Raw genomic sequence first — 15,373 nt, 5'->3', positions numbered from 1 at the left:
CTAAGATGGCTCGAACTATAAAGAATCTGCCTGCAATGCAGGAGACCCAGGTTCAATCTCTGGGTCAGAAGGATCCCCTGGCGAAGGGAATGGCAACCCACTCTGGTATTCTTGCCTGGAGAATCCCATGGACAGAGGAGCCTGGTGGGCTACAGTGCAAGCCCGTAGGGTCTCAAAGAGTCGGATACAACCGAGAGATGACCACTTTCGATTATAGGCACCCGTGTCCTCCCTCAGTCCCACCTACCCACAGGCTTTGTTCAGTCCAAGGAGAGGAATGATCGTGGCTTTTCTGACAAAGAGGAGTGGCTGACTCCTCAAACACATACTTCGTGTGCACTCGCTTCCTAACGGTTGGGCTGAAAAAGGGAAACACGCTGCCCGAATGGCGAGAAGAAGAAAAAGAGTTGCCTTCATCTGACATTTCATCTAAGCACTCTGGTGGCTGCATCACAAACAAGCACTGTTTCTCCCACCGAATGTCAGAGTCTTGTCACAGCCCTGGTAACACATGGCTGAGCGTGACCTGGCTTGCATGAAAAGATCGCGACTCCTCTTGGCTGGCCTGACCCTAAGTCATCACCTTAATGGCAGGAAATAGTCGGTCTGGCTCCCTTGACTGCCCACAGGAGGCACTCTCAAGGCCTGGCCTGTCTGTGCCATCAGGCCCCCCTCCCTGCCCTGCTGTCAGGCCAGGGGTCTGGGTAACCCTAGGCAGGACCTGTCCCCTGAAGCCCAATGCCAGAGTTGGGCCCAGAGACTTTAAAAGTCATCATCATAAGATAGGTGGCACTCCCATGCCACCCTCATCTAAGGATCTCAAAGCAAAGGGCCCTCTATGTGGAAGTTTAAAAACTCTTAGTGGTTGTTTAAAAACTCTGAGGTCAGTGGTTCTGCCTCATAGAGTCCAACCAGACCAGTGGCAAAGGTGGGGGACTGAGGCCATGAACTAGACAGAGGCGGCGTGTCTCTTGCCTCCTTCTTCAGCTACACGGTATATTTTGGTCAAATGTGCTGGGCATGTTCTACCACTAAAATCCAGAGCTCAGTTCAGTTCAGTTCAGTCGCTCAGTCATGTCCGACTCTTTGTGACCCCATGGACTGCAGCACGCCAGGCCTCCTTGTCCATCACCAACTCCCGGAGCTTACTCAAACTCATGTCCATTGAGTCAATGATGCCATCCGACCATCTTATCCTCTGTCGTCCCCTTCTCCTCCCACCTTCAATCCTTCCCAGCAAAAATTGATTATCCTTAATTCTTATTTCTTTTTAATGTTACTCTCATTACATTAAGGAGAGTAATATTCAGAAATGCTACTCATTTGAAAGCAATGATAAAAAATCATTTGAAAGCAATGATGAAAAGCCATTTGAAAGCAATGATGAAAAATTTAGGGAAACAGAGTTGATAAAAAAGAAATTCATTTCCTGAGACTTTGATAAGGCATTTTTCCCTACTGGATAACTTTCTCCATTGTGCTCGTTTCTTGGTTAAATTATAGTCAATAATTCACTTCTCCATCAAATAGTTATTTAGCTTTGACTGTGTGTCAAGAGCATTATGTGGAATACAAAGGTCAGGCTCATATTGTGTCCTCATCAGGACCCCCGGCTGCTCAAGGAAAGGAGTCATAGATCAACCAGGGGCATATAGGTAACTTCTGGACACAAACACATCCAGGGCGACCCCAGCTTTGGGCACTACCCTCATTGGACAGCTGCTGCCGTGGTTACTGACCAACATTTATTGGAAACGGCTTTTATCACAGCTGAGTACTTTGTACATATGGATCTTATTCATCTCCATTTTAGGGAAACAGGCTCATGAAGGTTAAATCACAGGTCCCTGGTCACAGAGCTGGTCGGTGGCAGAGATGGAATTGAGACCAGGTCTGCACGCATGCAAGCTAAGTCCCTTCAGTCGTGTCTGACTCTTGGTGACCCCAAGGACTGTGGCCCTCCAGGCTCCTCTGTCCATGGGATTCTCCAGGCAAGAATACCGGAGTGGGTTGCTATTTCCTCCTCCAGGGGGTCTGGGTGACTCCAAAGCCAGAACTCTTAGAAGTTACAGACAAACACTCAGGACAGCAACAGACTTCCCAGAAATGCATGTATGTCGTAACTATTCCCCTTCTTCCAAAGCTGAACTCTCAGTGATGTGTTTAAGATGTTCTTGGGGCAATGGGAAAAGAAACCCATAAGCCATGGAAACTGACTCAATTGTGTCAAATATCTGACTTAACCCATTTTCTCCTTAATTTTTTTCAGCTAGTCAACCACGGCTTGCTTCCTACATCCTTTTGACCACTACACGTAAAGCATTAGCCATGCTCCCCCTTTGTATTCTGCCCTCCTTACCCCAATTCATCTCTGCTAACAACCCAAGATGGTATATTAATGTCACCCATCTCTTTTTACTAGATTAAAAGATATAAGCAATCAGGGACTTTGTTCTGGACATTGTTGTATTTCTGGTTCTAGACAGCACCTGATCCATATCAGATGTGACTTATTAAACAAGTGAATACATTTGTGAAACCTTAAGATGAACAAAGTGTGCCCTGTGGCGAAGACAGCAGACATGGGGTTGCCTGGTGCAGTGTTCCTGACCCTCCAGGCTCAGACCATCGGCTCCCATTAAACACATCCGTGCACAGACTCCACCCTCCACCCGAGAGCTACTCACTGCCTTCACTGTTGGGTTTCCTCACCTCGGAATCCCATTCCGCCCCTACCCACAAGCCAAAGCTCAGCTTAGATGCCAGCTCATCCCTAAACCCCCTCCACCCCGTCCTCTGCCTTCAGGATAATCACTCTCCTCTGTAGCACAATGCTTCTCGTTCCTCTGTCCAATCACTGAGTATTCACCGGAAGGACTGGTGCTGAAGCTGAAGCTCCAATCCTGTGGCCACCTGATTTGAGAACTGACTCATTGGGAAAGACCCTGATGCTGGGAAAGACTGAAGGCAGGAGGAGAAAGGGACGGCAGAGGATGAGATGGTTGGATGGCATCACCGACTCGATGGACATGAGTTTGAGCAAACTCTGGGAGACAGGTAAGGACAGGGAAGCCTGGAGTGCTGCGGTCCATGGGGCCGCAAAGAGTTGGAGGCCACTGGGGGACGGAACGACAACATTCAATCACTGACTTCATCTTGCCTTCACAAGCTCCCTGCTGCTCTTCCCAACATTTCCAGGATAAGATCACTCTCTCCAGGGGAACACGTGAGATTTTTGTTTGTTTTTACATTTATACATTTTCCATTGTTTGACCTATAACTAACACTTGTAAGATTAATAGGGCCATAGTTTTAAAGACTATTTACATAGCCTCACCATAACATAGAGCGTTTTTAATACTGAAAAATAAAAAAAAAAAAAACTTTCCATCACCAGGCTATATAAATTTGACCATCTAAACTTACAAACCCTGACTAAAATACAAGCAATCATTTGCTTCTTTCAGCTTTTTATCCTCTTATGTGGAGCTCTTTACTTAGTAGGATCTTGATAAGAGAGAAACAGAGGACATGAACGCAGCTTCTATTAGGGGAGGGCCAGCATGCCGGGCCCAGAAGGACCCCGGGGAGATGCTCTCAGTGGAACCCTCAACCTTCAACAAGATGAAATGGCTACCTAACCACATCACTTACAGAGCCTGGCTTTTTTTCTAGAAACAGTCAAAATGAGCAGTCAGTTTGGCCAATGACTGAGCAATGTTTTATGAGGTTAGAATCCAGATTATAAATGAGAAGCTCTGATGGCTTTCCAAGGCTCTTGGCATTTATGTGGGCCGCACAGAGGCCAAGGTACCAAGTGACGCCAGTGCGTTTGGGACTGAGCATCAGGCACTCCCTGACTAAACCGACATTCACGTGGTCTCGGTACAGACTGCCCAAGAGCACCGAGAGCCGCAGAGGTCTACAGGCTCGCCGTGCTCCAGGCCCAGGGCTAAGTCCTCCCCGACAGCACAGGGCTCATGCCTCACAAGTCACTATGGAGAAGGCACGTCCCTTCCACGCCCTGCCTCTCGGGATTGCTCACAGGAGATGCCTGATGGGGATGAAGGAGAATTCTGGAAGATAGCCAGCCCCGGGCTGGGGGCGCAGGCTGACGGCGCCGAATCTGCCACGACCAGGGACCTGTGCTATCTCTGCAGAAGTGTCCATGTTCAGACAGTTGAGACTGAATAAATCTCTAGATCACACATCTCCCTGGTTTGAACTTTCAAGTTGTGTGCCCTTAGGGGCTTCCCAGGTGGTGCTAGGGGTGAAGAACCTGCTTGCCAGTGTGGATTCGATCCCTCGTTAAGAGACGCAGGAAGATCCCCTGGAGGAGGGCATGGCAACCCGCTCCAGTATTCTTGCCTGGGGAATCTCATGGACGGAGGAGCCTGTAGCCACAAGCTATAGTCCATGGGGTCGCCAGGAGTCAGACATGACTGAACAACTGAGCGCACACACACAGGATCGTTTTAAGTCACTCCAGAGGGTAATGAATAATGTCAGATTCTCTTCTAATATAACAAAAGGGCAAGAGGGATGCTCAGATTGTGGTCAGACAGTTTGGGCATGTAAGGAGAAGAACGCTAGCAATTTTTCTGAGTCGCCACCATTCAAGGTAGGGGCTGGGTGGGAGGGCGACTGGCCAGCCATGGCCTTTGACCTGTGGCACTCACCGTCTGCCTGGCGCTGGAAAGAAACTCTGAAGAGCAGGTTACACAGACTGTCCTGAAATTAAAGTCTGGGGTGTGCTCTACAGGGAAGTCACTCCCTGCTATGAGATGATGGGACAGGGGGAACTGACCCAGAAGGAGGGTTAGGAAGGGCCCCCTGCGGGGGAGTAACATTTAAGGTGAGATCTGAAGATGGAGCAGAAGTTGGCCAGGCCAGGCAGGGAGAGGTGGGGAGGGGCGATAGAGAAAGGGGTGAGGCCTGAAAAACTATACTGTCCCCCCAAATATGTGAGGAAAACTGCAAAGTTGACATTACTGTCTAATAAAATGCAAATGAAATAAAGCATGCTGTCCACTGCCTTAGCCCAGCAGTCTAAATCTTAAACTGTATTTGGAAAACTGTGCAGGTTGAGATGCTCTTGCTTGATCAGACTCCCCAAGCAGCCGGAAGATGGCTGAGAAATTCGATGCACCCAAAGGAGTCACTCAGAGTCCAATCATTTCAAAATTACTTGAAATATGAAAACCTTTAAAATATTTTTTGCACCCCAAAATATGCAATGTGGCACGTGGGTGCATTTTAATGTTTGATGGGATACAAGCTGGGAGCCTTCAAAATAAAAATGAGCCTCCAAACCTCAACATGGTACCCAGGGAACATCAGTGCAGCTTAAGCTCGGGGTTGGGGTCGGGGGACGGAAGGAGGCCAGTGCAGGACAGGTCAGGGATCTGGGCTTTATTCTTAAGAGCAATGGGAACGGGCATGCGGGTTGTCTCCGTGTGTGATGTGTGTGTGTTTGCACAGTCAGACTTACATTTTGGAAGGATCACTACTTGGACGGTGGTGTGGAGGGAAATTGAAGGAGGGTAAGCCTGTTAGGAAGGTACTGTAGTAACTCAGGTAAGAGACGGAGGTCGTCTGGATTAGGAACCAGGATGGCGATAAGGGGGAAAAAAACAGATTTAGGGTTTTCCTTAAACCAACTTCTTGGGCCTGAGCTTAGACCCTCCCTTTCTATGGAATTCTATTCCACAGTCAATGTGACCTAGCACCGTTCAAGTGATATTCTAGAATATTTCATATTCTACCCAGTGCAAGGGTCAAGGCAGTGGCCGACCTAAGGAAAATACAAAAAATACATTAGGACCAAAGGCAGCCTTGGGCTCATGGTTGCTGTGGGTTGAATGGTAGCTCCCAAAAGATACATCCACGTCCTAACTTCTGAAGCCCTTGAATGGGACCTTATTTTCAAAAAGGGTTTTTGCAGCTGTAGGGAAGCTAAGGGTTTCTAGATAGGATCATCCTGAATTATCTGGGTGGACTTTAAATCTAAAGACGCGTGTCCTCATAAGAGACAGGGGGGAGACAACACAGACAGGAGGCAGGCATCGAAGACAGAGGCAGCCTGGGAAGCTGACAGCTGGTGTACCCTGAACAAGATGCTGAGAAGGCTGCTCTGGGCGGGGCGGGGGGCCCAAACTCTGCTCCTTGCCTTCACTTACTCGTCACATCCCAGAGGGCCCCCAACACGATGCTGGGCATCAGGAAGCTGAGACCGGTGTTCCCCTCTGCCAGGCTCCAGACAAGCCTCTCCTGCCCCCACCCATGGAAAGTCACTCTGTGGCTGTTCACAGCCAAGGTCAAGATCCCAGGGCGCCGGGACTTTGATTGAGGAGGGGAGGAGGGCCTGGACGCACGAAGAATGTGCGAGGGCAGCTGGGAAGGCAAGGACAGAGCCCGTGAATGTCCACAGAGCCCTGGAGAAGCTTGAAGGGGATGCTCTCTGGATTCTGGACAGGAAGATCCACAACCTCTCCATCTTTCCAGCACCTTCTCCACCCTCCCACATCCCCTCCACAACCTGGGCCTGAGCAAACAGGATCCTGATCTTCAATGTTACCCGTGTTCTCCCTGACTAGGGGGGTGGGGGGCGGAAATGACTGAACTCTTGCATCTCTCCTGGGGCTGCTGGGCACAGTTGCTCACGTTGCACACTGCACAAGAGCACCTGTGACGGGGTGAGCAAGGACTGAAATCCAGCTCGGTTCCCTCTCACTGTGCTGTGTGTCCTCGGGGCAACGGGGCTCCCTTCCGTATCTGCACAAGGCTCAGGCCGTGCTAGCAGCAGCCCAGCGCTCTCTGAGGGCAGCCTGGCCTCGGTCCCCATTACCACACTCCCAGTCGGCTCCTACTGTCTCCAGCGACCTAACACCAAATTCTCTGCCTCCGTGAGGACTCTCCATGCCCCAGAGCTTTCTGCATCTCCCCGCTCCTTCCTTCCACGTCCCGACCGGGGCACGGGTCTTCCTTTCCCGTCAAAGTCCACTTCCTGTGTTCAACACAGCTGGAGCATCTATGACACTTTCTAAAGCAGGAAGTAATCCTGTCAATATACTATTTCCCGGAGCGCAAAACTCCTCAAACATGTGTCCCGAGGAAACCATGACAGGAGGCTAGGTCAGGAGGCAGGTGTAAAAACGATGCACAACAAAGATATTTTCTAGGCTTTTCCACACGGAGGGCTGGGCCAGACCAGTCTACCCAGAAAGTTTATGAGTAGCTGTTTTAGAAAAATATGAACTAGTCATCTTTGTCTTTATACACTTCTGTACTGGTTAGAATCATTTATAACGAGAATATATTCTTTCCTGACTTGGGAAAATAAAACCAAATCAGGAAAAGTTTGAGGGACTTCCCTGGTGGTCCAGTGGCCAAGACTCCATGCTCCCAGCGCAGGGGCCTCGGGCTTGATCCCTGATCGGGGAACTAGATCCCACATGCCGCATCTAAGAACCAGTGTAGCCAAATAAATAAATATATTAAAAAGAAAGAAAAAGAAGTTTGAGGTTAATCATATGACACAGCTGCTGATATAAGAGGTAAATAGGAGGCGGTCATTCAAGATTCTCCTATTTTCATCATCAACTTAGAACTTGAATGGTCAGACCTGATTCCTTCCTAGTGGAGTTACAAATGTTCGTTTTTAAGATAATTTGAAAGTGACAATATAATCTCACAATGCAGAATACATTCAGCAGAATAAACAGATGGGATCTGTCAGACCCAGAATCCACTTGCAATCATTTTCCCATTTCGTCCTCAAAATAGTCCCGTTAAGTAAGCACAGTTGTCCCCATTTGACAGACGGGAGGCGAAGGCCCACGGGAAGATGAGGTTAAACACGAGTGCACGTTGGACCTAGGATTTACTACCTGCCCAAAATCGACTTCGGAGCCTGCATTGCTAACCACTAGGCTGTACTCTCTCCTGGGGGGCACAGGGTCCCCTCAAAGCCTTTCCCACAAGGCACTCTCTGGATCCCATGAAATCCTCCCACCTACAGCTCTGACCACAAGAAGGGAGCACTGGCTGTGTGCTCACATTTTCTCTCTAACCACAGTCTTACTATAACCGGGTGGCCCTGCTGGTATCTGGTCTAACAGAACCCCACAGAGAGTGGTCAGACCGCTCCATCCTGCCACACCTGTGTGACTAAGGAGCCCTCATGAAAATGAAACTACACGAAGAAAAGAAAAAGGAAACACAAAACACCCTTTTCTTGTAGGCTTTTGCTACTGTGATCAACCACATGTTTGGATCCCCCCCAAATTCATAAATTAACCCCCTGTAGGTAGGTTCATCAAGACCATCTTTCTAGATACCATATAAATGCAGTACTATATGAGTGGGGGAAGGAGAGGGTGGGACAAATTGAAAGCGTAGCATTGAAGTATATATTTTACCATATGTAGAATAGATAATATTATATATATTTTTATATTATATCAATTATATGTTAATATATTATATTAATAGCTGGTGGGAATTTGCTGTATGATGCAGGGAGCTCAAACCCGGCACTCTGTGACAACCTGGCGGGGTGTGATGGGGTGGGAGGCGGGAGGGAGGTTTAAGAGAGAGGAGACATATGTATACCTATGGTTGAGCCAATACTGTAAAGCAATGATCTTCCAACTGGGGCTTCCCTGGTAGCTCAGGCAGTAAAGAATCCGCCTGCAATGCAGAAGATGCAGGTTCGATCCCTGGGTCAGGAAGATCCCCTGGAGAAGGGAAGGGCAACCGCCTCCAGTATTCTTGCCTGGAAAATTCCATGGACAGGAGAGCCAGACGGACTACAGTCCACAGGGTTGCAAAGAGTTGGACACAACTGAGTGACTAACACACATTTTCCAATTAAAAATAAATTCACCTTTATGTCTATTAAAATGACATTGGCATTTAAAAAAATAAACAAACCTAATCCCCACTGTGATGGAGGCCCTTTGGGAGGTGATGAGGTTGTGAGCGCAGAGCCCTTACGAATGAACAAGAAACCCCAGAGAGCTGCCTTCTCCCTTTTCCCACATGAGGGCTCAGCGAGAAGATGACCCTGATCAGACGCCAAACCTACCGCCACCTTAATCTCGGACTCCCCAGCCCCCTGAACAGTTAGAAATACATTTCTGTTGTTTAGAATCCCCTAGTCGATGGTATTATTTTATCCACAGGAGCCGGACAGACTGACACCTACTTCCCCCAGTTTGTGGTCTGAATTCCTTTAGGCCTGCTTCCTGCTAGAATTCTGAGCCAGACCGAATCTTTCCTGCGGGTTAAAACGATAGGGGTTTTCAGCAGCTCCAACTGCTCTGACTTCTTCCTTAAGTGCCTTTGGAACACTACGCGCCTAGTTACAGGAAAGCGGGAATCTCATTGGGTATCACGTTGGTGCTGGCTAGGGCTGTACTAAATGGGGAACAAGCAGAACCTGTGGCTAAAACATTCCCCAACCCCCCAACACACCCCCCCCTGATGATGCTTAAAACCTGCTGTGAAACCTGGGAGCGGGGCTGGGGGAGAAGCATGGCCACCTGCGTTCTGTACCCACTGTGATGGCCTGTGAGCTTTGAACAGCTTCCTTTGTTTCTGTTCCCCCATTAGTAAAATTGGTTCACACTGGAGGGCTACCGAGCTCTTTGCAAATCTGCTGAAAGCCATGGCCCCCATCAAAGACACATTTCCATCTGCCTATGATGCCACGTATACTTTCAGACTGCTCCCTGCTAGGAACCCCTGGGGTTCAGGCTCCTTTGGGCTCTGGCATTCGATCTTCCTCTGATTCTATCTCGGGGGAATGCACACTACTCACCTCCCTTCCCTCCACAAAGACCACCGCCCCAGGGCCACCCGAGGCAAAATAAGACAGACTTTCTCTTCCCGCCCCCATCCCGGCCCCTGGGGTCTACATGCAGGAACCACGATCATTTCAATAGGCATTGTGTTTGTGGCTCTTTTTTTTTTTTTTTTTGGTAAATTAATTTATTTATTTTAACTGGAGGCTAATTACTTTACAATATTGTAGTGGTTCTTGGCCTTACATTCACATGGCTCTTCTTTTCTTTCTCAGTGAAGTTAATTTTTGTTTTCTTGAGATGAAGGCAAAACAAAAAAAGAAGTGAATAAAGATTGGAGGAGTGGAAGAGAGTTCTTAGATTAAAAATTACAATCAGGGGTTAGAATCTAACTTGCTGAGGACCGAGGAGCTGACAAGGCACGGTGCGGGGACATCATGACAGACCCACCCCTTACTTCCCATCACATCGGGACCAGCTCTAATCAGTGAATGTGCCCACCCAACCCAGGGAGTCCAGCTGGCCTTTCCAAAAACATTTCACTTCCCAGTTTTTCTCGGATTGATCTGCCGGGCAGATCCTAGTCACAAAACTCTAGGGAGACTCACCCCATCCTGGGAAAACAGACAAACACAATGGCCTTATCTCTGAGTATAAGGTTATATCATTCTTTCCAACAAGCTAGCAACAGATGAACAATTCAATTGTGGGGGGTGGGAGGTTAAAAAAAAAAAAAGGCAAGTGTGAGGGCAGCGAGCCTGTCACCCTACCTATTTTCACTTTCATTAAGCCAACCTCTCTCCATCATCCACAGGGTGTTTCATTGTCTTTGAAACGGGTTAAACACTATTTTACCCTCGGGAGAGATGATGCCAGCCCCCATTTCCTGTGCCAAACACATCACGCGGCTGTCACTGATCGTGTAATGTACATGATATTTTCACTACACAAATGAGAAAATCACCAGGATGATTATCTCCACTCTACAGACGAGGAAGTCAGGGCCGGGCAAGGTTAGGTAACTTACCCCAACTCACACAACAGGCAGGAGTCAGGGCTCGGATTCAGGCTCCGGCTCACCAATCCTTTCCTTCCTTCCCTGTAGCCCAGCAGCTCCCAAACGTGTCTACACAGTAGGAACCCCTGGGGATCTTTTTTTAAAACTCCCAGCACCCAGGGCACACCCTACAAATCAGATCTCGGGAATGGCCGCAGGCCTCAGTTAATTTTTTTAAGCTCCCCAGAGGAACCTAAAGTGCAGGCACCTTCAGCTGCAAGTACTCGCCAAATAAGCCACGTGAAAATCAAGCAAAGACTAAGATGGAGCAAACTGCAGACTGAGCTGAGGGTAGCTGAGGAGACACAAAATAAGGACACACACAATCTTCTCTGCAGGCAGAGGAAGAGATTTGATAAGAGAAGAAACTTCCTTAATGCAAGCACAGCTAACTCCAACGGGATGCTGGTGTTCAGTGACTCCATGTTTAAGGAACAAAATGAACAAAAATGCACTAAGTAAAACTCTTCTTTTAAGGGGGGTTCCTTTTTGCTTTTAGGAGTGTGACTGTTTTGTTATTTTCTATTTGTGTTAGAAGCTGATTCTTCGTATACCAGGCTCTGTGGCTGGCAGCACTCGTAAGGTGAGCCCTCTGCTGGCCATTTGCAACAGCAAAGACTGTAGGGTTATAGCCAGCAGGGCATTTGTGTGAGGGAGACCTGAGTGCCATCCCTGAGTCAGGAAGATACCCTGATCGCTTCTCGGCCTTTTGGCTAAGATCAAGTGTAGGAAGATACCCTGGAGGAGGGCATGGCAACCCACTCAAGTATTCTTGCCTGGAGAATCCCCAAGGACAGAGGAGCCTGGTGGGCTATGGGGTCACAAAGAGCTGGACACGACTGAGCAACTAAACACAGCACATTTAAAAAATACATTAAAAAAAAAAAAAAAGAAATACATTCAAATTCCTTAAAAACAGAAGGTTTATTGGAAAAGCCTCAATCCCCTACTATACTAGGAAAAGAGTTTATTATGATGCCATCTTGCAGAACCTCAGTTTGAAAATTTTGATGGCCCAGTTAAGCATCCTGAGGAATTTTAGTCGGACTGTAAATAGAGAAGGGGGCGGCAGAGGGCGCCTAGTGGGTTACAGTCCATGGGGTCGAAAAGAGTCGGAGATGAGTGACTAATACTTTCACTTTTCTGCCTCAGATAAGACATGAGCTAATGATGGATGGCATCCACAGTTCACCGATTTTCTGTTGGTTTTGTTTTCCTCTTTTGTCTTTAATAATAGTATCTTCTTAAGCATGCTAACACTAGGCTGAGAACTTTGAGTCAACTTACTTCCATGTGTCTGCTGACTGTGACAAGGACCCGGGAAAACCAGGCGTGTTGTTTGTATACCGCTCAGATGGCCCAGGGAAATCAAACCCCCTCCAGGGAAAACGTGGGTGAAGAATAACTTTCCACATATTCCACCCACCCTCCCATTATAGCCTGTCCTCCTTTCATTAAATACATATATATTTCGGAAATAAAGAGAGATCTCTCAAGAAACTCTGAATTTGAATGTAGAAACAGCCTCTCGTGTTCTATTCATAGTTTCCCAGTCATTTTGTAAAGTCAGTTTTGTCACTTTGTAAAGCCAAAGTCATTGAGAGTAGTTTGAGTTTTTCGCTCCGTCTACTGACAGCTGAAACCTGTCACTTCTTGGGTCGAATTTAATGACCACATCCATGGACGGTGGCACTTTTCTTTGCTAAAAGTTTAGGGGTTTTGAAAAAGAATGATTGTGTTGAGGATCTGCTGTGAGGAGTCTCCAGCTGGAGAACCTATGTGTGCAATCTCAGTCTCAAACCAAAATCTCAAACTTTGCTGCCAGGCCACAGAAATCAGGTAAGTCCTTAGAAACACTATATTTCTGACTAGGCATGGCTCACTGTTATAAGCAAATATAAACCCAAGATTCTCAAAACCAACTAAACAGTAAACTGTTTAGTTTACTCAAAACCAACTAAACAACTAAACTGGCTAGAAAATAGCAAAAGAAAACTGTTTTTCTTTCTTCTTCAGTGGAAAGTTGAGCTAACAGAAAAAATGGCCATTTTTAGGGAAACTCTTGGGTGAAACCCACCCACATGGACCTCTTTTACATTCAGTTTCTGTTTAATAGACAATGCACACCTGCCTTCCTTCCTAATTGGAAGATCTGAGTGATGGGCAGAAGCATCGTTTTCATTCATCCCTTCACCTCTGATGACTAACCAATTCCGGGCATTTAGTGAGTACTGAATAAATATGCATTGGATCACAAAGGAGTATTTGTATTTGGAGACAAATGTATAACATTCTGGGCTTCCCAGGTAAAGAATCAGTGGTAAAGAATCTGCCTGCCAGTGCAGGAGATACAGGTTCAATCTCTGGGTCAAGAAGATCCCTTGGAGAAGAAAATGGAGACCCATTCCAGTATTCTTGCCTGGGAAATCCCATGGACAGAGGAACGTGGTGGGCTACCATTCATGGGGTTGCAAAAGAGCTGGGCCTGACTGAGCACCTGAGCACACACACACGTATCACACTCTAATAAAAAGCCTACTTAGTTGGAGTCAGACAGTGTGAAGGAGGTGGGGCTTCCGCTGCAGCTTGGCCGAAGCACACAAGCAAAGGCCTCCATCTTTGGAGCCGCTGCTCACTTTCTGGGGAGGCATCTCCCCGCCAGCTCTCGTGGCAGGACCCTAGCTTGTCTCATTGCCCAGCGCCTCCTGAACTTGCCCAGCCAGGCCTCCTCTCGGCAAGTTTAGCTTTCCTGTGGTCTGGGTGAATCCAGTTCTCTCTGCCCTGGCCTCCAGGCCCATGAAGTGTGTACACAGGCTTACGTCTACAGAGGCACAGCAAAACTCTCGGTAACATGAACATTTTCTGGCAAAAATGACTTCCTCTTTCTTCTTAGCTTGTTTTTTTCCTGTCTGTAATGGAAGGAGGAATGATGTGGTGGGAAGGAGGGAGGTGCCCACCACTGACTGTCTTGTTTGCTGTGGCTTTTCATTTGCTTGATGTTTTGTGGGGGACTTTTAAATATTAATGCAACTCTTCAGGAAGGATCCTTTAAGATGATGTAAAATAAGAATTTGGCTCAGTCTTCATACAATTTTTAAAAAATCTTTGGAAGGGCAATTGCTTCTACTCAGTAATAATCTTCCCACCCATGACTATCCAAGCAAAATTCTAAAACGCGTTATCAGTTTCTTTCCCAGCCACACAAGCTGTTAGACTCAGCCACATTTACTTCTAGATTGTGGATCGTATGGTGAATTTAAAAATTTGTATCATATTATCTTTTTAGAAAATATAACTATTATACTTGGGTGGGCCTGTATATAAAGAGTTTAGATAATAAAATGTGTACATATATATATATATATATATATTCTAGTTTACAATTTTCTTTCCTAAACTGTTTAGATTTGATTTATATATGTTTGGATTAAAAAATACATAATTTATTTTTGCAATAACACCAGAATATGAAAATGAGCTTCATTTTTTTCTTTCCTTTTTTTTTTTGACTGCACTGTGCAGTTTGTAGGGTCTAGTTCTCTAACCAGGGATTGAACCTGCACCCTTGCAGTGAAAGCTTGGAGTCCTAATCATTGGACCCTTAGGGAAGCCCCTCATTTTATTTCCTGATAGCCCACGGGTAGACTCTTTTGCTATAGTATTTTTTAAAATGTTTGAAAGAGATGTATACCTCTGAAGAAATAAAAGAAGTAAACATAACATTTCTAGATACCAGAAAGTGCAGTGAGAATCTATAAAACAATAAATATGCCCAGTCTAAACACTGCACCAGGCTCCTCTCCTGGTCATAGTGAAGCGGTCCCCCGAGGGAAACTCCAGCCGTAAAAATGACGTGATTTGATGCCATCCACAATAGTGTGGAATATTCCCCAATTTTAACAAATGGATGCAGAAATAACAGATTTAGGAAAATCACTAAAAATGACCAGAGAGAGGCTTTCTTCTAAACCATCAAACTCAACTGCTTTCTCAACTACTTGTGTTCTTCAAGTACACAATCTGTGTACTTGATTGCTTTGAAAATAAGTAATCATCTATGTGTAATTCCTATGCAGGGAACCATTCTGAAACAGACGTTTAGGTTTTTGGTTTTTTTTCCCCTTTCTGAAGAATTTATTAACCACAAAGACATTGTTTAAGACCACCCGTCTCATTTGAACGAGATCTCAGTATTAGAATTCATATGAGAAGCCAGCATATACTGATATAACTAAACAACCCACATCAAGGATTCTTTCTAATTGTGTAAATACAGAATAGCTTCAGTTTGTCAAAGTCACCTAATACTGTCTTTAAAACCAGCTCAAAAATGTCTTAGGTCCCTAGAGAACAGTGACTTTTGAAAGCTTTCCTTTGCCGCTGACTGAAGGCAGGGATGCAGTGTGGACTGGTAAATATTCACGCTGATTCACAAAGAGAGATGCAGGTCCAGATGCTCAGAAGAGGGAAGGTAGTAGAGGCTTCGGAAAAGGGGATTAATTCATCCATG

At 46.5% G+C, this 15,373-nt stretch overlaps 1 protein-coding gene across 13 annotated transcripts in view; it reads right to left on the bottom strand.

Annotated features, from left to right (window-relative positions):
* The window catches only part of SCAF8 (SR-related CTD associated factor 8), a 210,573-nt gene that overhangs the window by 46,603 nt on the left and 148,597 nt on the right, over positions 1–15,373 (bottom strand). The gene's annotated exons all lie outside the window — the stretch shown is intronic.

This window comes from Cervus canadensis, chromosome 33 (assembly GCF_019320065.1).
Source record: "Cervus canadensis isolate Bull #8, Minnesota chromosome 33, ASM1932006v1, whole genome shotgun sequence".
NCBI classification, from domain to species: Eukaryota; Metazoa; Chordata; class Mammalia; order Artiodactyla; family Cervidae; genus Cervus; species Cervus canadensis.
This window is presented reverse-complemented; position numbering and strand designations above follow the sequence as displayed.